General features: G+C 42.8%; 1 long non-coding RNA gene across 1 annotated transcript in view; it reads right to left on the reverse strand.

Annotated features, from left to right (window-relative positions):
* Positions 1-1,688: 1,688 nt before the first annotated feature.
* LOC119565502 overlaps positions 1,689-19,950 on the reverse strand; it is a 38,665-nt gene continuing 20,403 nt past the window's right edge. Inside the window, exons 3-4 of the long non-coding RNA XR_006288662.1 lie at positions 4,526-4,826; positions 1,689-3,190 (exon numbers count right to left, since the gene is read on the reverse strand). This is a non-coding gene — a long non-coding RNA (uncharacterized LOC119565502). The remainder of the gene's footprint in view (positions 3,191-4,525; positions 4,827-19,950) is intronic.

Here is a 19,950-nt window from a genome sequence, read left to right on the forward strand (position 1 = left end):
ATGCTGCTATTCCACAATTTCAGCCCGTGCACGTCGGTGGAAGCACTCTATGTAGAAGTCCAGTCTGTTGTTTCGACCTTCAGGAGGAGTCCACCCAGAATCCTTCTTTTTGTAGTCTTGGTAGGAAGCTCTCTGTGGCTTAGTATGTTGTTCAGAGGTGTGTTGGAAATATTCCTTGAGTCGGATGCGTCGAAAATAGGATTCTAGGTCACCACAGAACTGTATCATGTTTGTGGGGGTGGAGGGATAGAAGGAAAGAACCTGAGATAGGACAGATTCTTCTGCTGGGCTAAGAGTATAGTTGGACAGATGAACAATATTGCTGTGTGGGTTAAGGGAACCACTGTTGTGACCCTTTGTGGCATGTAGTAGTTTAGATAGTTTAGTGTCCTTTTTCTTTTGTAGAGAAACAAAGTGTGTGTTGTAAATGGGTTGTCTAGTTTTTGTAAAGTCCAGCCACGAGGAAGTTTGTGTGGAAGGTTGTTTTTTTATGAGAGTATCCAGTTTTGAGAGCTCATTCTTAATCTTTCCCTGTTTGCTGTAGAGGATGTTGATCAGGTGGTTCCGCAGTTTCCACACAAAGATGGACTACAAGCCGTCAGGAACAGTATCCCCGATAATGTCACGGCAAACCTGGTGGCTGAACTTTGTGACTTTGTCCTCACCCATAACTATTTCACATTTGGGGACAATGTATACCTTCAAATCAGCGGCACTGCTATGGGTATCCTCATGGCCCCACAGTATGCCAAGTTCAAAAACAGGCTCCAAAGAGAGACTGCTGAATTGGAATTAATTTGCAAACTGGATACAATTAACTTTAGCTTGAATAGAGACTGGGAGTGGATGGGTCATTACACAAAGTAAAACTATTTCCCCATGTTTATCCCCACCCCACCCACCACTGTTCCTCAGACTTTCTTGTCAACTGCTGGAAATGGCCCACCTTGATTACCACTACAAAAGGTCCCCACCCCCCCACCCCCCTGCTGGTAATGGCTCACCTTAAGTGATCACCCTGGTTACAGTGTGTATGGTCACACCCATTGTTTCACGTTCTCTATGTATATAAATCTCCCCACTGTATTTTCCACTAAATGCATCCGATGAAGTGAGCTGTAGCTCACGAAAGCTTATGCTCAGATAAATTTGTTAGTCTCTAAGGTGCCACAAGTCCTCCTTTTCTTTTTGCGAATACAGACTAACACGGCTGCTACTCTGAAACCTACCATTTTTCTTAACTAGTTTACAATAATCTGAAGAGATGTTTGCACATAGTGAAAAAAGAAAATATATCCCTTCTGTGTTTTTTCAAAAAGTATATGTCAGAACAGGGCACTTACATCCTTTCAGTACCCTTCAGTCTTTTATTGTTTTCTTTTTCAGTACAAACAAAAGGGTTTGTTTTATGGGGAAGCAAGGAACTGAACCTGCTTCTACAGCGTCGCAGGCTAGTGCCCTAACCAAGGAAAGTCATTTAATCTTTCTGTGCCTCAGTTTCCCATCTGTGCAGTGGGGATCATAGTGTCATGCTGTCTGGAGTGGTTCATGACTGTGAGTGCCTACCTCAGGGCAGACTGTCAAAAAGTAGGGCAGACACCCCAAACTGGTGGTCTGTTCTATAATTAGATTTCATCAAACCAGTAACAAATGTGAACTCCTGAAGCACTATACCAGTCTTACCATGGAGTCATAGACAGACACCTTGGGCACTCCAGTCTATCTGGCCACCCAGGCAAGCTGGACTTAGTGATGAATGGCCACTTACACCAAAAATCACAAAATATTGAGGTTGCTTCCAGTCCAAAGAGACCTATCACTCACCCTAGATCAATTTGTACCTTAGATCTCACACCGAAAACAATGCTGGTAGCCAATCCCAAAGTAAACTAACTAAGGATTTATTAATTAGGATAAAGAAATGAGTTATTTACAGGTGAAAGCAGGCAACATATAAGTACAAACGAGTTACAGTCTATGGTTCCAAAAGGTGACAGAGATGTATTAATCTCTCCACTGAATGTCTTTTAGGGCTAACCCCAGCTTGACCTTGGGGATCTCTGCTTTAGTTTCTTAGCTCCAGCCCTTGTGAGTCCAAACAGCAAAGATATAACTATTTGTTCTTGTGAACATCTTTATAAGCCCTTCCCCCAGAGTTCAGATCGGTGGGATGAGCAGGAGCATACGTAATTTCTTCATGGCTGGATGGGGCAATCAACAAAGTTTTTGTCTTACAAAGGCCCATTTAGTTTTGATAGTCCTTCTTGATGGGTGGGGGGAACCACTCCTTCTGTCTGAGTTCACAAGCTCAGAGCAGGCATTTTTACAATTCTAAAGCAAAACTTTCATATTACCTTACAGCGCGGGATACAAACATAACAAGTAAGAATAATGCATGCAGCAACTTACAAGCATTTTATAGCGTCTAAGCACTAAACATATCCTTACAAGTCTAACACCTATCTCGAACAATACTAACATACAGGTGAGCTGGTCTGGTTTCCAGCTATGAATTTGTCTGTGCTCAGCTGACACCTACAGACTTGGCAAGAGCTTGCACCTGGTCTGCCAGCATCACACATAGTACTTACCATCGTCACAGGGATGTTTTGATGAGAAATACATTACAGATTGTAAGGCACTCAGGTACTGTGATAATGGGGACCATATAAGAACCTTAGATAGACAGATGGTTGTTATATATGAAAACTGAAGATATTAAAGGTTTTCATGCCTTCCTTTGGTGTTCACACACACCTTTTTATATATATTTTCACATGTAAAGCCCAACAGTGCTTCAAGTTCTGTTTACCGGTGATCTCACATCAATTGTGATTTAAAGCTGTACTTCCATAAAGATTTAAAGAAAGAAATCCAAAAGCTGATATAGACCATATCTTATACTTAGTTTACAGTGTCTGTAAGCCAGGCCTCTGATCCTCACCGCAGTGTTAGGATCCCACAGTCTCAAAAATAAACACATGTAAAGAAAAATCTTGACAGGCTGTCCAAAGCCTCTGTGCCACAGGAATACTTTAGAGTACAGTGGGCAGGAGAGGGGGTGTTGTGGTTTGTCATTCATTTTGATGGACTGCCGAGCAACGCAGCAGTCAACAATTCAGCACTCCAAGTATCAAGAAGTTCTTTGTGATCCAACTGTTTCCATTGTGGTTCTCATCCTTTGGTGACTCTAAGGAAGAGGGGTGAGGGGGAAAGGAAATCAAGAACTGAATGGCATCCTCTGACTATGCATTATTATAAATCCCACATATGGCCTGGAGTGTGGTGGGTAGGGGGCAGGTCTTGCTAGATTCCTTTCTCATCTCTAATAATATCTTATCTGATAGGAGAGAAAATGCAAGTAATATTATGTGAGGCACAGTTTTGGGAAAGGGCTTGATGAATTTTTAGTTACCATAATCTTTAAGCAAAGTGGCAGCTGAATTTCTAACTGCTCTGTGGTATGTTCTCTCTCTTTCTGTCTCTGTGGTTAAAGTATATGGGAAACCTTTAAACTGCTATGCTTAGTAAGACATGTTCTAAAGGTAAGCAATCTTGACATGTTATTCTTTTGAGCTAGGTGCAGTTTTCTATCTACCCTACTATGAACTCTTGCTTGTGAGCATTAGCGCAAAGTCTGTTGTCGTGATCGGGTTGAGGCTCAAACCTGACCTTTGGGCAATTGCTTAGCAGGTTTCTACGTTGCTCTTTCCTCCCCTGCATGAAAATTACAGCAGCCCTTGAAGTAATGCCTTTCACATCACTGCTAGCAAAGCTAGTCGACTACAAATTTTCCTTCTTTCCAAAAATATTCAGAAATAATGAATTCTAATGCAGGGTGTCAGTGCTAAACAAAGAAACAGACTTCCCAAAACAGCTGGGTAAATAATGGTGGAGTTTTGATGTTGTTTGTTTGTTTTGTGTTTTTTTGTTCATTGGCAATTTCAAAAAATTAAAAGAAATGCTTTGGACTGAAAACAAATTTTTTCTGACAAATTGAAAAGTTAAAAACAATTGTTTCAGGTCAAACTAAATATTTTGTTTTGACAAAATATAAGCCTTTCATTTCAATTTTGATCATTCTTACACTTTAAAAATTATAACGTTAAAGAAAATTTGGAAACAAAAAGTTGTCAACCAAAAGAATTGTTTTGAAAATGTCAAAATAAAATATTCAGATTTTTTTTTCAAAATGAACAATTAGGGAAAGTGACACAAATTCACAAACCACGGTGGCAGGGGTGGTGATTCTGCATTTTTTGCCAAAAAAAGTTTCAGCCAAAAAATGTCACCCAGTTCCACTCCCTAATCCTTTGTATTATACTATTATGTTGACTACCATTTGAAGGCAGGTTTCAAGGGTGGTCTAGTTCATGGCTGTATATTTAAGAGTTGTCAGTTAGCTCTTAGAATACGGGATAGGAACTTCATTCTGATGGAAGTGTGTGTAAATCAGAATAATTAGATACTAGGAATCCTGGGTTTAAAAACTTTCATTAAAATAAGTAACCAAGAGACCACTTACATAACCACATACAATAATGCAGATTTATTACTCTAAGGCCAAATCAGATGAAATCAGTGGGACTTGCATCCGTTTGAGAATAGAATTGCCCATAAGGTTTAGGTTTGAGGGTGAAATCCTGGCTCTAGTGAAATCAATGGCAGACTTCCTTTTGACTTCAGTAGTGCTCAGATGTCACCATAGGTCTTGAATGAGATCTGTGAAATTCATTTTGGTTTGCCAGATTCCATGTGATTCATTTTTCTCCTGTTCACTTCCCATAGACTTTGCCCCCATCCAAGTTTCACTTTGAGTTTCAGATCTGGATGAACAAAAACAAAACAAAACTCAGCCAAAACTGCCATGTATTTCCTGGTTTGGAAAAAACAATGTGAAGCTCTGATGTTTCATATGCTTTCAATCCCAAATCAAAACCATGGCTCAAGGTTTGCTTGATATTTTCCCCCATACTTTTAATTGAACCACCAAGATGTGCACATGTTTAAAATAAGTAATATCAGGACTTTATTTCTGTAACACTTCCCTCCCTAGAGTTTGTTACCCCTTCTCATTGTGTAAAGTCTAAAAATCAGATAGTAGGGGGAGATTTTCAAAGGAAATTTAGGTGACCAACTTTCAATATGAGTTAAGCATCTAATTCCTCTTTGTGCCTTTGAAAATCTCCCCCATAATCCTTCAAAACAGATCATGTATCTGTTTTTGTTTGGGCTGTGAAGCACCTAACACAGTATCAGGCTGTAAAATAGCAATAGAAGAATGAATAACTTGTATTTTGATCACCCCAAAGTTCAGTGCTCCTGGATTTCTGGGCTTTGGTAATTGTTTGTTTGTATTCCCCACACGGTGTGCTAAATGCTATACAGACAAATATGGAGACAAGGTTCCTGACCCATCACTGCATCCCTCACCCTGCACCCTCATCCCCCCATCACTGCATACCTCCCCATCCCATCCCCCCTGCATCCCCATCCCCCTGTTATTGCATCCCTCCGCACCCACTCCCATCCCCCCATCACTGCATCCCTCCCCATCCCAACCCCCCCGCACTCCCATTCCCCCATCATTGCATCACTCCTGGTCCCATCCCCCATCCCCCCGTCACTGCATCCCTCCCCATCCCAACCCCCCCGCACCTCCATCCCCCATCACTTCATCCCTTCCCATCCAACCCCCCGGAACCCACATCCCCCTGTCACTGCATCCCTCCCTGTCCCAACCCCCCCACACCTCCATCCCTCTATCATTGCATCCCTCCCTGTCCCACCCCCCACACCCCCATTATTGCATCTCTCCCCGTCCCAACCCACCCACACCCCCATCCCCCTAACTGCTTTCCTCCCTGTCCCACCCCCCAACCCCCATCCCCCGTCACTGCATCCCTCCTTGTCCCAACTCCCCTGAACCCCCTTCCCCCCATCATTGTGTCCCTCCCTGTCCCACCCCCCACCCTCCTCACTGCATCCCTCCCCGCCCCAACCCCCCCCCCCCCCCCCCGCACCCTCATCCCTCCATCATTTGGAAGACTCAGAAATATCTGACAACTTAAAAACATGTCCCTCAAGACAAAACTGAACATGTACAAAGCAATTGTTATTGCCATCACGACATATAACAGTGAGTCATGGCAATTTACCAAGAAAGATACACAAAAGCTGGATGCATTTCATCACAAATGTCTGAGAAGAATATTGGGAATAACCTATAGAGATAGGAAGACGAATGAAGAAATCAGAAAAATTTCTGGACAAGGCACCCTCTCACAAATAATCTACAAAAGAAGAGATCAGTGGCTGGGACATGTGCTGAGAATGGAAAAAGAACACTTACCAAATACCACCCTTGAATGGAAGCCAGAAAACGCAAGAAGAAAGAGAGGAAGACTGCGAATAACGTGGAAATGAACAGTTCTGAACAACATCAAGCACCTCAACATGAAATGGGAAGATTTGGAGAGAAGGGCAGTGGACAGGCAAGGATGGCAAATGTGGGTAGCCCAATGTGCAGCAAAGCATGGGATGGACTAAGGTCTAAGGATAGGACTGGACAAAGTGTCTTCATGCTTGATTTTTTTTCTTCAGCCCACTATAAAGATAGGGGGCATTTGTAAAAACTCAGATCTGGATTCAGACTTTGACTGCCCTGAATGTTTGAGGGTGTAAGTGCAACCCACACACCTGCTGGGTGTGGTGTTCTGTCCCATCCAGTGAGACCACTGAGAGAGAGAGAAAATGAGTCTGCTCTACAGCCTTAGCTAACAGGCAGTTGGCTTTTAGCTCATGCAGTAGAGGCTCATGCACTAAGCTCCAGAGGTCCCGGATTTGATCCCGCCCGCCACTGACCAGGGTCTGTTGGTGTTACATAGCATCTGGCAGTTGAGGCCCTGATCCTGCAGGGAGCTTCTTACATATGAACCCTTCTATCTGCAATGAGTTCATTTTCAGGCTCCGATCTGCAGTTTGGCTCCATCTTTAGCATTGGGTTTCATCACAAAAGATTTGCACAGCTTCCCCTGGTCACCACAAAAGTCTAATCCTCCTGCTTTTTACCTTGTGGAAAGTAATTGTGATTTTAAAAAAAAAAATCTGATCAATTTTTAAAGCTAGAGAAGTAGTCTGTCATCTTAGCCTTGAGAGTGTGAATAGACAGAAAATAGCTTCAGACCCGCTAGATCACAAAAGCAAAACGAAAAATTACTTCCGCTAACATTTCCTGTTGTGAACCTAACCGAAGGGATATTTCATTTTTTGTTCCCCATAAAAACATATATTTTTAAAAATATTAAAATCAGCTTATTTTGTAAGACTTCTTTTTCAGATTCATACCTTTCATATTTCAACAATAAATCTTTAACTTTCTATACAGTATTTTATTATCCTAAATTATTCATCTAATAAACTATTGCCACAGTAGTTCAGAGGATGATCAATGCTTTGATAAGGCATCGCTACTTTTTCATATTGTTTAGAAATATAAGTGATGAAAATTAATCTGTACTTGATACCATAAAAACAAGTCTTTTAAGTGAAAAATCAGCTCCAGCATGACATGAACCGACAGTTCTCTCTACACCAGTCACCTTCACCTATATCTTCTTTAGGGTCCGTAACCAAGCAAAACCAAACAAATAAGAGGGGGACGCAATGCTGTCCCATGAATGGAATTAAATTGGATTAAAGATAAGTACAAAGTCTTCAGAATTCAAACATGGTGTTCCCTGATTCGTACCAGGATATAAGCGCATACTTATTGTCATGAAATTCACACTCAGTTTGTTACAGTATGTTTAGCTACACCACAATGAGCGTTCGTCAAGTATTTTGCAATCTGATTCTACAGATCTCTTGTGCACACAAAAATTCCATTGAGCTCCAGGTGGACAGCAATGGTAAGATTGGACTTTTTGGCAACTGTACATTCGAGTGTGTTGGAATGATAAACATAATTATGTAGCAATAATTTATTAACAAAAATCAGGCAAATTAATGAATATTACTTAAGTATAGGAAAAGGAAAAAAGCCAGGGATTTTATCACTGTGTTGTTCCACCTCCTCTCTCCTCTGGATGAGCCTTAAAACCGTAGTTCTCAGCACCTGTGGGAATTAAAGATCCTATAGTATTTTTTGTGAGAGTAGTGGTGTTAACTTTGCTATATTCGCCAAGTTTCAATTCTAACAATTACATTTTACCTATCCAAATTTCCTTTATACTTTCTATTGGGAAAAAATGTGTTTAGTTTCTAAACTCATCTGATATGGTATGGAGTGTTGTAAAGCAGTGTAAAACAGTTGCACACTTCACCCAGAGGTGACTGAATTTCAGAGGTGCGTGAAAATACCTGACGTATGTATAGTTTGTGCAACAATTTAAATGTGCAATGTAATATCATGATTTCTCCTTATCCAGCATACCAAGTAAAGTGATCCTTTTCTTCTATGTGATCCTGAGAGGGATGAGATTTGTACAAATCATAATGTACAACAAATCAAATCCTCACTTCTAAGTGTCAAAAGTACATGTAGATCAGAGATCAGTAGAACCTTCTTCTTCTGGCCCCAAAGTGGCAGATACCTGGTGATTTGCTACCCAGATAGAACTCCCCTATCTACCTCCTTAGTGCTGAGGAAGCTGAGCCTTCTGAACAAAAGGGATAGGTTGCATAAGAGGGGCTGGAGCTGCAAAGTAAGCTTTATGTATTGTTTTAGCCAGTGATGCAGGGCAGCAAGCCCTGTCCACATCTCACTGGCTTTCTCACTGTGGGTTTTTCCACTAACTGCAGCCATGAAAATGACATGCTTCTACCAATGTGGCCTTGGAGGCTTTTTGATCCAAGAAATCCGCTTCTCTCTTGATTTGTTAAATTCAATCTATTTGGCAGCCTTTAATTCTGTGTCTCACTTTTCACCACTTATCAGGTTCAATATTCTTTTGTATGTGTGAAACACTTAAGTGGCAGTTGAGATGAAGAATAATTGCAGTCATCCAATGGGACAGCACAATAGAGATATGCCAGATAGCTATCCAGTGGTTATCCATATAGAAATTTGATTTAAAGATCACACTTATTTAAAAAGTACAATGTTATTACTTTAATTAGAGTTCACAGCAGACATAAAGTGTCACTGCTACAACGGCAATTACTGTAGCTAGTTGGCTATTCTAGGTATTTGGAGGAAATATGGTTTACTAGCAAGAGGGAGCATTTTCTCTGGGATAAAGCACAGGCCTAACAAAGAAGATATCCGGGTTCTACTTGCAGTTTTGCCACTGACTTGCCTTGTGAACTTGAGTAAATCAGGTAGCCTCTCTGTGTCTCAGTTTCCCCATCAGTAAAATGAGGTTAATAGTACATTCCCTACTTCATAGGGATGTTCTAAGTCTGTATATAAACCTCTTAGAGATTGTTGGGGTGTGAGATGCTATAGAAGTACAAAATATTAATACACAATATGAGTAATCCTCTTCTCTGCCTCTTCACCTGCTGCTGCTGATTTTTGAACAGCTCATGTTGAGGAATAGGATTGTGACATTCTTATTTCTTTTTTCCCTTGTCATCTTCTTGGGTTTGCTATCCTTGGGAACTGAATGGCAAATTGTTACCATTTCAAAGGTATCATGCCTCCATTTCTTCTTCTGACCTCCATCTTCCTCCATGTCATTGTCCTCAATTCATTTGCATTGTGGTTGAAATGAAATTACTAGAAACATGATGTTATGTCTGCCATTTGCAGACAGAGCACCTGGCTACAGCAATTACATAAGGCAGAGTGTACAGATTTTAAGTAGTTGTTTTAGAAACTGACTTTTTAAAAATATGATTGATTCTCTTCAAATTATGGTTATTTTCCAGATAGTAATCATAACTGACTATGGATAAGAGATGTTTGATCCCAAAAATGTTTTCATTTAGACCTATCATAGAATAACAGAGTTGGAAGGGATCTCTGGAGGCCATCTAGTCCAACCCCCTGCCCAGAGCAGGACCAATCCCAACTAAATCATCCCAGCCAGGGCTTTGTCAAGCCTGACCTTAAAAACTTCTAAGGAAGGGGATTCCACCACCTCCCTAGGTAACGCATTCCAGTGTTTCACCACCCTCCTAGTGAAAAAGTTTTTCCTAATATCCAACCTAAACCTCCCCCACTGCAACTTGAGGCCATTACTCCTTGTCCTGTCATCTGCTATCACAGAGAATAGTCTAGATCCATCCTCTTTGGATCCACCTTTCAGGTAGTTAAAAGCAGATATCAAATCCCCCCTCATTCTTCTCTTCCATAGACTAAACAATCCCAGTTCCCTCAGCCTCTCCTCATAACTCATGTGATCCAGTCCCCTAATCATTTTTGTTGCTCTTCGCTGGACTCTCTCCAATTTCTCCACATCCTTCTTGTAGTGTGGGGCCCAAAACTGGACACAGTATTCCAGATGAGGCCTCACCAGTGTCGAATAGAGGGGAACGATCACGTCCCTCGATCTGCTGGCAATGCCCCTTCTTATACACCCCAAAATGCCACTGGCCTTCTTGGCAACAAGGGCACACTGTTGACTCATATCCAGCTTCTCATCCACTGTCACCCCTAGGTCCTTCTCTGCAGAACTGCTGCCTAGCCATTCGGTCCCTCGTCTGTAGCGGTGCATTGGATTCTTCCGTCCTAAGTGCAGGACTCTGCACTTGTCCTTGTTGAACCTCATCAGATTTCTTTTGGCCCAATCCTCCAATTTGTCTAGGTCCCTCTGTATCCTATCCCTACCCTCCAGCGTATCTACCACTCCTCCCAGTTTAGTGTCATCCGCAAACTTGCTGAGGGTGCAATCCACACCATCCTCCAGATCATTAATGAAGATATTGAACAAAACCGGCCCCAGGACCGACCCTTGGGGCACTCCGCTAGATACCGGCTGCCAACTAGACATGGAGTCATTGATCACTACCCGTTGAGCCCGACAATCTAGCCAACTTTCTACCCACCTTGTAGTGCATCCATCCAGCCCATACTTCTTTAACTTGCTGACAAGAATACTGTGGGAGACCGTGTCAAAAGCTTTGCTAAAATCGAGGAATAACATGTCCACTGCTTTCCCTTCATCCACAGAACTAGTTATCTCATCATAGAAGGCAATTAGATTAGTCAGGCATGACTTTCCCTTGGTGAATCCATACTGACTGTTCCTGATCACTTTCCTCTCGTCTAAGTGCTTCAGAATTGATTCCTTGAGGACATGCTCCATGATTTTTCCGGGGACTGAAGTGAGGCTGACTGGCCTGTAGTTCCCAGGATCATCCTTCTTCCCTTTTTTAAAGATGGGCACTACATTAGCCTTTTTCCAGTCTTCCGGGACTTCCCCCGATCGCCATGAGTTTTCAAAGATAATGGCCAATGGCTCTGCAATCACATCCGCCAATTCCTTTAGCACTCTCGGATGCAACGCATCCGGCCCCATGGACTTGTGCATGTCCAGTTTTTCTAAATAGTCCCGAACCACTTCTTCCTTCACAGAGGGCTGGCCACCTCCTCCCCATGCTGTGCTGCCCAGTGCAGTAGTCTGGGAGCTGACCTTTTTCGTGAAGACAGAGGGAAAAAAAGCATTGAGTACATTAGCTTTTTCCACATCCTCTGTCACTAGGTTGCCTCCCTCATTTAGTAAGGGGCCCACACTTTCCTTGGCTTTCTTCTTATTGCCAACATACCTGAAAAAAGAAAAGGAGTACTTGTGGCACCTTAGAGACTAACCAATTTATTTGAGCATAAGCTTTCGTGAGCTACACCTCACTTCATCGGATGCATACTGTGGAAAGTATAGAAGATCTTTTTATACACACAAAGCATGAAAAAATGGGTATTTACCACTACAAAAGGTTTTCTCTCCCCGCACCCCACTCTCCTGCTGGTAATAGCTTATCTGAAGTGATCACTCTCCTTACAATGTGTATGATAATCAAGGTGGGCCATTTCCAACACAAATCCAGGGTTTAACAAGAACGTCTGGGGGGGGGGGGTAGGAAAAAACAAGGGGAAATAGGTTACCTTGCATAATGACTTAGCCACTCCCAGTCTCTATTCAAGCCTAAGTTAATTGTATCCAATTTGCAAATGAATTCCAATTCAACAGTCTCTCACTGGAGTCTGGTTTTGAAGTTTTTTTGTTGTAATATCGCAACTTTCATGTCTAATGGCGTGACCAGAGAGATTGAAGTGTTCTCCGACGGTTTATGAATGTTATAATTCTTGACATCTGATTTGTGTCCATTTATTCTTTTACGTAGAGACGGTCCAGTTTGACCAATGTACATGGCAGAGGGGCATTGCTGGCACAAGATGGCATATATCACATTGGTGGATGTGCAGGTGAACGAGCCTCTGATAGTGTGGCTGATGTTATTAGGCCCTGTGATGGTGTCCCCTGAATAGATATGTGGGCACAGTTGGCAATGGGCTTTGTTGCAAGGACAGGTTCCTGGGTTAGTGGTTCTGTTGTGTGGTATGTGGTTGCTGGTGGGTATTTGCTTCAGGTTGGGGGGCTGTCTGTAGGCAAGGATTGGCCTGTCCCCAAGATTTGTGAGAGCATTAGGTCATCCTTCAGGATAGGTTGTAGATCCATAATAATGCGTTGGAGGGGTTTTAGTTGAGGGCTGAAGGTGACGGCTAGTGGCATTCTGTTATTTTCTTTGTTAGGCCTGTGCTGTAGTGGGTGACTTCTGGGAACTCTTCTGGCTCTATCAATCTGTTTCTTCACTTCCGCAGGTGGGTATTGTAGTTGTAAGAATGCTTGATAGAGATCTTGTAGGTGTTTGAGGGGTTGGAGCAAATGCGGTTGTATCGCAGAGCTTGGCTGTAGACAATGGATCGTGTGGTGTGGTCAGGGTGAAAGCTGGAGGCATGTAGGTAGGAATAGCGGTCAGTAGATTTCCGGTATAGGGTGGTGTTTATGTGACCATCGTTTATTAGCACTGTAGTGTCCAGGAAGTGGATCTCTTGTGTGGACTGGTCCAGGCTGAGGTTGATGGTGGGATGGAAATTGTTGAAATCATGGTGGAATTCCTCAAGGGCTTCTTTTCCATGGGTCCAGATGATGAAGATGTCATCAATATAGCGCAAGTAGAGTAGGGGCGTTAGGGGACGAGAGCTGATTGAATACAATTAACTTAGGCTTGAATAGAGACTGGGAGTGGTTAAGTCATTATGCAAGGTAACCTATTTCCCCTTGTTTTTTCCTACACCCCCCCCAGACGTTCTTGTTAAACCCTGGATTTGTGTTGGAAATGGCCCACCTTGATTATCATACACATTGTAAGGAGAGTGATCACTTTAGATAAGCTATTACCAGCAAGAGAGTGGGGTGCGGGGAGAGAAAACCTTTTGTAGTGGTAAACACCCATTTTTTCATGCTTTGTGTGTATAAAAAGATCTTCTATACTTTCCACAGTATGCATCCGATGAAGTGAGGTGTAGCTCACGAAAGCTTATGCTCAAATAAATTGGTTAGTCTCTAAGGTGCCACAAGTACTCCTTTTCTTTTTGCGAATACAGACTAACACGGCTGTTACTCTGAAACATACCTGAAGAAACCCTTCTTGTTACTCTTAAATCCCTCGCTAGCTGCAACTCCAGGTGTGATTTAGCCTTCCTGATTCCATTCCTACATGCCCGAGCAATATTTATACACTCATCCCTGGTCATTTGTCCAATCTTCCACTTCTTGTAAACCTCTTTTTTGTGTTTAAGATCAGCAAGGATTTCACTGTTAAGCCAAGCTGGTCGCCTGCCATATTTACTATTCTTTCTATACATCGGGATGGTTTGTCCCTGTAACCTCAATAAGGATTCTTTAAAATACAGTCAGCTCTCCTGGACTCCTTTCCCCCTCATGTTATTCTCCCAGGGGATCTTGCCCATCAGTTCCCTGAGGGAGTCAAAGTCTGCTTTTCTGAAGTCCAGGGTCCATATTCTGCTGCTTTCCTTTCTTCCTTGTGTCAGGGTCCTGAACTCGACCATCTCATGGTCACTGCTTCCCAGGTTCCCATCCACTTTTGCTTCCCCTACTAATTCTTCCCAGTTTGTGAGCAGCAGGTCAAGAAGAGCTCCGCCCCTAGATGGTTCCTCCAGCACTTGCACCAGGAAATTGTCCCCTACAGTTTCCAAAAACTTCCTGGATTGTCTGTGCACCGCTGTATTGCTCTCCCAGCAGATATCAGGATGACTGAAGTCGCCCATGAGAACCAGGGCATGCGATCTAGTAGCTTCTGCGACTTGCCGGAAGAAAGCCTCGTCCACCTCATCCCCCTGGTCCGGTGGTCTATAGCAGACTCCCACCACGACATCACCCTTGTTGCTCAGGCTTCTAAACTTAATCCAGAGAATCCCCGGTTTTTCTGCAGTTTCATACTTGAGCTCTGAGCAGTCATACTGCTCCCTTACTTACAGTGCAACTCCCCCACCTTTTCTGGCCTCCCTGTCCTTCCTGAACAGTTTATACCCATCCACAACAGTACTCCAGTCATGTGAGTTATCCCACCAAGTCTCCGTTATTCCAATCACATCATAATTCCCTGACTTTGCCAGGACCTCCAGTTCTCCCTGCTTGTTTCCCAGGCTTTGTGCATTTGTATATAGGCACTTGAGATAACCCGCTGATCGCCCCTTGTTCTCAGTATGAGGCAGGAGCCCTCCCCTCTCACACGCTCCTGCTCGTGCTTCCTCCCGATATCCCGCTTCCCCACTTACCTCAGGGCTTTGGTCTCCTTCCCCTGGTGAACCTAGTTTAAAGCCCTCCTCACTAGGTTAGCCAGCCTGCTCGCGTGGGGTTTTATCATTTCATTTTTGATTACTTCATGGTACACTGCACCTTCCATAATATGAAATACTGTACTCTAAAGCCTGAATTTTATTTTATAAAACAAAACCAGTGATGTTACGTGACATAACTAATATTAATGCAGTGTTAAGGTTGATAAATTAAGCACTGCAAAGTCAAGAAATTCCAAAATTTATTTCTACCCCAATGTTAAGTTGACCACATTGCATATTCTGTATATTTTATATACAATAGTTTTAATAATAAAGGATAATATGTGAAAATTTACATCTAACAAACATAGCATTGTTTATTGTACATGTGAAGGAACTCTTTGGTGCTGTTAATAATCCACTAGGGTTTTTCCACTCTGATAACAATCACACCCAAGTTATTCATAAGAATATCTTGGTAACATAATCCAACAAATTCTTCCTTACAAATTCTTCCTTATAATGAGACATTATCACTAGAAAGCATTTAAAACATTATGGGCCAGACTTCAATCTCAGTTATAGCATTGTATATCACTGGAGATACTCCAGAAGTAAATTATCATAGCTGAGATAAAAATATGGTTTACTGCACGTCTCTACAGTTGCACAAGGAAAACAGTAATAGACAATATATATATTACACACGCTCTCTCCCCCATATATGGTTGAAATACCATTCCAATAGAATTCTCCGTTTTTGAATTATTTTACTATGAATGGATTTCTCAACATGAACACTGCACTAACATTAGTTTTTTGCATTTATTTTCCCCTTGGTTTCTTTTGAAAACAAACAACATCAAGAAAAATCACTACTAAATTGCTTTGAAGATGCCCCAATGAGGTTGAAACATTTCGGATTAAATCCTTGTTAGCTAAAATTGACATTGTTTCATTTATGCCACTGACTTCAGTGAAGATCTACTAATTTACACTAGCTGAAGTTCTAGAGAATGATTAATAATAAGAATAATTTGTGCTTTGGTAGTGTCTTCTATCTTAAGATCCCAAATTGGTTGTCAAGCATTCTCTGTCTGGAATCACTGAATTAACTGGGGAACTCACAAACAATTGTAGTTCAAGACAATTAAAATCATATTCAGCTGTGGAGGACATAAATCTTATGATACATTTTTCCACAAATGCAGTGTAAAGGTGACAGATGACCAGATGTCTCAAACCACGCGTCTCTGAACAATGCCCTCAACCCATGTAAGTCATATTGGAACTGAAAAGCAACTGGTATACACAACACTCTGGCTCATTGAAGAGAAATTGAGAACTATGTGGAAAGTGGAAACTGTTGTCAAGATACAATATTTCTATGGGACACACACCAGATGTTTCGTACTCCTGATGTCCAAGCTCCCGATTTGGACTGATAGGTTAGTAAAAAGAAGACAATCACGAATATTTTCCCCATTTATCATGTCATTCTCCATTTTCATGCAGCATATGAACTGTCCTTTCAATCCCTAACTCTCTGCAGGATGTTTATATGGTTATATCTCTTATCTCTTTTCATGTCATATTGTTCTGTCTTTTTCCCCCTGTCATAATCCATAACAATTTCTCTGTCTCAGATATTTCCCTTCTTTTTCTCCCCCATATTGTTTGATTAGTTATCTCCCGCTATAACACCAAAATTATTTTTCTTCTGAATATTACACTCCTTCCAGTTTGCTGCACAGTCTGAAGACAGAATTTGATCCCAAACCTTACTTTTCTCAAGTAGCATTTTACTTATCCAATGTAGTTGTTATTATTCAGCTCTTTGGCCTTCACATCAGTTTAACTCCTCTGTCTTCATATGCATGACTTGCACTGTATTATGGACTCAAATTCAAGCCAGCACTAGTGACTCATCTTTTAATTTATGTTTTAAATGGATATTTTGAGAGGAGAGTTTAAGGAGCTTTCTTCACCAATAAGCCCCAGGGCCAGGATTGAATATAATCACAGTCCTGACGACTGCATGCAAAGACTTAGGGCTAGATTCACAAAGATGACCCTTCCCACACCATCATAGTTAATAGCCCAGTGGTGAGTGTACTCACCTGAGATCAAATCCCTGATTACGGGCAGAGACTTGAACCTAGGTGTCCCACACTCCAGGTTGGTGCCTGAACTACCAGACTCTTGGGTATTCTAGGGCTTTCTCCATCTCGCCAGTTGAAGCGGCTCCACCTTGTATTATTATATATTAATTGGGTCACAGAGAAAGCATGAGTGAGAAGAACTCTCTAACGTGGAGGTTCGGGCTCTCACGCAGGGTGGGGGAGGATCAGGTTCAAGTCCCTGCTCCAACTGAGATTGTTGTCCTTTTTTTTGACCTGAGCAGCTAATCAAAGTTTGGGGCCCTGGAGATGTTCCAGCTGGAAGTAGAAGTTGATGGAGTCTGGTATTTTCTTGGATGCCATCTTGTTTATTTACAATGATTGTACAAAGTCCTGCTTCTCCAAATGCAGGAGGAACCAAGAACAAAAGAAGCAGCTTCTTAGCTTATACCCCAAGCCTATTTAGCTAACAGACTCCAAAGCTACTCCTTGGCTTTCTTGCTTTTTGCTTCTGCTTGTCTGTGTCCTCTGCTTCTGTGTGTTCTTTTATCCATTCACACACACAGACTACTCAGCATAAGCTCTTCACCCACACAGTCCAGTCTCCTGAGTGGGTTTTCAACCCCCTTTTGTCTTAGGAGGCGGGCTTGTGATTAACTCATCTGGACAGTTATGTTAGCTGAGGGTGCTTCACACCCAGTCTTAAGGAGGTTTGTGATCCATGCACTCACCAGTATCTTTCAGCACAATGATACTTCATTATTTATACAAAGTGGAGCAGCTCCAATGGAGAGATTGAGAGCAACCAACCCCAGAAAGCTCAATAGCCTGGTGGTTAGAGCATTCACCTAGAATATAGAAAATCTGGCTTCCAGTCCCTCCTTCAAATCAGGCAGAGTGGGGATTCGAACATGCCGGAGAGGAGAGAAGAGGCACCTGCAGCCATTTGCACTGTGCATACCATTGGCAGGGCATATCATTGCCAAGTTATAAGTGTTGGGCTCTCCCAAAGGCAGTGATGAGGAGAAGCAACATTAGCCGTCCCACTGCCCACAGGTTTGGCCTCCACAGCCCCTCCATCATGACAAGGGAAGGTGTGGGGCTGAAATTGAGTGAGTGGTGTTGTGACCTGTTGCACAGAGGTCACAGTCCTGGGGAGCCTTGGGGATACCATGGGAAAAATTGCTGGGGGTGCCCCCCCCCAGGAGAGTGCCCAAACCACAGGGCTATTGGGTTTTCTGGGGCATGCGCGCCAACCAGATTCCTCACCTGCTAGCTGTTCTGTGCAGAGTAGGCATGTTCAGAGTTCATCTACCAGGGGAATGCCTACTTTGAGAATCCCACAGGGGCTGAGGTGTGAGCGAGGGCTCCAAGCGACTCGTTAGCTGCAGGGGTGGCATCGGGACTTAGGTGGCTTTTGCAGGCCTACCTGCAGAAACTTGGATACATATGAGGCTTCCCAGTACAGATATAATTGGGGCCATGACAGCATAAGATGTTGCTGAATCCAGCATCTAACCAAATTTGATTCATATAGGCTATATCTTCCAATGATGCACCAGTGATAGTACAGATATTTCGGTCTGGGGACAGAAATGGGTAGCAGTGACATCTCTTTCCAGAATGTTAAACAAAAGACTCTCAACTTGTTTAAGTCCCAAGTTCTGGTAGATGGGTTCTGTATATATATTGAGTAAATTTACCACCATTAAAGTTTTAATGAAGAAAAAAAAAAGAGTGGCAACATCTGTACTGTAAAGCACCTAGAATATTGGGGTCCTGATCCATGACTAAAGTTCCTAGACATTTACATTAAAAAATTATTTATTATTTGTATTAAAGGCTGGCAGTTTAGTATCAAGCACTTTATAATCTGTAGGTTGCTTTGCTTGGCAGGAAATAGAGTGGGGGACAGGATGGGAGGAATGCAACACCCTCTGGAAGTCTGAGGGGGCCAGGTACGGTTGCCAACTTTCTACTTGCAAAAAAATGAACACCCTTGTCCCCCTGCCATGCTCCTTCTCTGAGGCCCCACCCCTCCACTCCATCCCCTTCACTCCCTCTGTAGCTTGCTCTCTCCACCCTCACCCACTCGCTCATTTTCACCGGGCTGGGGCAGGGGGTTAGGGTCCAGGGGGGCTGAGGGCTCTGGCTGGGGGTGCAGGCTCTGGTGTGGGGCCAGGGATGAGGGATTTGGGGAGGAGGAGGGGGCTCTGGGCTGGGACTGAGGGGTTCAGAGTGCAGGAGGGGGCTCTCAGCTGGGGCAGGGTGTTGGAGTGTGGGTGGGGGTGCGGGCTCTGGGGTGGGGCTGGGGATGAGAGGTTTGGGGTGCTCTGGGTTTGGACTGAGAGTTTTGGAGGGCGGGAGTGTGATTTAACATAAGAACAGCCATACTGGGTCAGACCAAAGGTCCGTCTAGCCCAGTATCCTGTCTTCTGACAGTGGCCAATGCCAGGTGCCCCAGAAGGAATGAACAGAACAGGTAATCATCAAGTGATCCATCCCCTATCACCCATTCCCAGCTTCTGGTAAACAGAGGCTAGGGACGCCATCCCTGCCCGTCCTGGCTAATAGTCATTGATGGACCTACCCTCCATGAATTTATCTAGTTCTTTTTTTAAACTTGCTATAGTCTTGGCCTTCACAACATCCTCTGGCAAGGAGTTCCACAGGTTGAATGTGCACTGTGTGAAAAAATACTTCCTTTTGTTTGTTTTAAACCTGCTACCTATTAATTTCATTTGGTGACCCTTAGTTCTTGTGTTATGAGAAGGAGTAAATAACACTTCCTTATTTACTTTCTCCACACCAGTCATAATGTTATAGACCTCTATCAGATCCACTCTTAGTCGTCTTTTTTCCTAGCTGAAAAGTCCCAATCTTATTAATCTCTCCTCATATGGCAGCCATTCCATACCCCTAAATTTTTGTTGCCCTTTCTGAACCTTTTTCCAATTCCAATATATCTTTTTTGAAATGAGGCGACCACATCTGTACGCAGTATTCAAGATGTGGGCGTACCATGGATTTATATAGAGGCAATATGATATTTTCTGTGTTATTATCTATCCCTTTCTTAAT

This window comes from Chelonia mydas, chromosome 2 (assembly GCF_015237465.2).
Source record: "Chelonia mydas isolate rCheMyd1 chromosome 2, rCheMyd1.pri.v2, whole genome shotgun sequence".
In the NCBI taxonomy this organism is placed as follows: domain Eukaryota; kingdom Metazoa; phylum Chordata; order Testudines; family Cheloniidae; genus Chelonia; species Chelonia mydas.